Here is a 2,217-nt window from a genome sequence, read left to right on the forward strand (position 1 = left end):
GCCCTCTTCTTGCTCCCAATGTACTTGAAAAAGGACTTTTTTTTCTCTTTAATTCTGGACGCTAGCCTGAGTTCCATCTCTGCCTTGGCCTTCCTAATAGCCCTCCTACACTCACGGGCCGAGGAGGAGTACTCCTCCTTGGTGATAGCTCCTCCCTCCCACTGGTTGTATGCCTCCCTTTTAATCCTCAGGCATTGTTGAATGCTCTTGATGAGCCAAGGGGGTTTCTGAGCACTCTTACCCCGCTTGCTTTTCTCAGGGACTGTTATCTTTTGGGCCTGGAGGATTGCCCCCTTAAGGTACGACCATCCCTCATGGACTCCCATCTCCTCTACCTTCTGGGCCCTTAGTGCCTCCCCCACTAGTCTCCTAAGCTCATTGAAGTTGGCCCTTCTGAAGTCAAGGGCTTTAGCCTTGGTGTGAGACCTTGACGACCTGTGTTGGATAGTGAAATCCAGCAGGTGCTGATCACTATTGCCCAGGTGGTCAAGGACCTGCATTCCCCTCACCAGGTTATCCCCTGTGGCCAGGACCAGGTCAAGCAAGGCGTTACACCTAGTGGGGCTGTGCATCTCCTGGATAAGGTGAAGGTCCTGTAATACAGCCAGGAACCTACGTGAGCGGTCAGACTTGTCTGTCTGCTCCTCCCAGCAAATGTCTGGGTAGCTTAGGTCACCCATGACAATAACATGATGTGTGTTTCTTTCTTTTTTTTCCTATGTGTACTCTGGGTCTAATATGTAGACAACAATAGTCACCTGGGTTAACTTCAGCTTCAGGATTTGTTCGGGATAAAAATAACCCAAACTGGAATTTTATGTTGTTCAGGTATTGATTCTATGTTTAAGAAGAAGGCACATGATTATGTTTTGCCTTGCAAAAAAACCCTCCTTTCCACTCTTGCTGTTATTATAGTCCACTGTAAATTTATCTGCCTTTTTATTTCAGTATTCATTTTATTTGAATATTAACCTTTCTTAAAATTACATTTATGGTCACTATTTTTTCTGGTACTATGGTGGATCCTGAACAAAGCTATAATGATTAAATTACTGTAAATATTTTCTTAGAGCCATGCTGGTCTAGTGCAGTCATTAAACTAGGTTCCCTAGCACAGTCCCACTTGAATAACTTCTTCAGGTTAAGTAAAATAGTATTAAAATATTAATCTTTCTTTATGAAATAGTTTTGTAATTTTAAAATATTGAAGTGTTGTAAGCTTTAAAATATTCCTTGACATTTTTCATCATGAATGAAGAGACTTGGTCTTGAGATGCTATGATTTTCTAGGCCCTGAGTCAATGCAAGTTATTCTGGGAACATGAAAAAGTGGTTGGTAGAAAGTCTCTGATAGATGTTTCAGCTACTTTTGTGATTCTGAGGAACTGTGGCACTTCATTAAATGAGAGATTATAGAATGGACATTAATTTAGTTGTTGATATGGTTATTTCTCTCTAGCTACAAGGATGACACTAAGTGTCTTCTGTGCCTACTTGTACTCACAACTTGGTGTCCTAGTATTGATATTTGACAGCACTGGTGCTGATGTGAAGCTAAAATAATGACACATGCACCACATCCAGATGAGTGTGGCCTTGTGGTATGTCATGCCACAGGCACATCTGTGGTGCCACATGCCACATATTCAGCTGTTCTTTGCACTGCAAGATAGCAGCATGGGGGAGAGGGGGTGTGGGTTGACCCCAGGAGATTCCAGATTATCACCTCCTTGGATCTATTCATCATGGATCTGCTGATGCACGATAAAGTGCCATTGGCTTTTCTGATGGCTTCGTCACACTGCCGACTCATTTTCATCTTAGAGTCCACTAGGACTCCAAGATCCCTTTCCACTTCCATGCCACCCAGCAGGTCATTCCCTAGGCTGTAGGTATGCTGGACATTTTTCCTCCCTAGGTGCAGCACTTTGCATTTCTCCTTGTTGAACTGCATTCTGTTGTTTTCTGCCCACTTGTCCAACCTGTCCAGGTCTGCTTGCAGCTGTTCCCTGCCCTCCGGCATGTCCACTTCTCCCCATAGTTTTGTGTCATCTGCAAACTTGGACAGAGTACATTTCACTCCCTCGTCCAAGTCGCTGATGAAGACATTAAAGAGTATCGGTCCAAGGACCGAGCCCTGCGGGACCCCACTACCCACACCCTTCCAGGTCGAAGCCAACCCATCCACCACGACTCTCTGGGTGTGACCCTCCAGCC

This window comes from Alligator sinensis, unplaced genomic scaffold (genome assembly GCF_000455745.1).
Source record: "Alligator sinensis unplaced genomic scaffold, ASM45574v1 scaffold378_1, whole genome shotgun sequence".
Lineage (NCBI taxonomy): Eukaryota > Metazoa > Chordata > Crocodylia > Alligatoridae > Alligator > Alligator sinensis.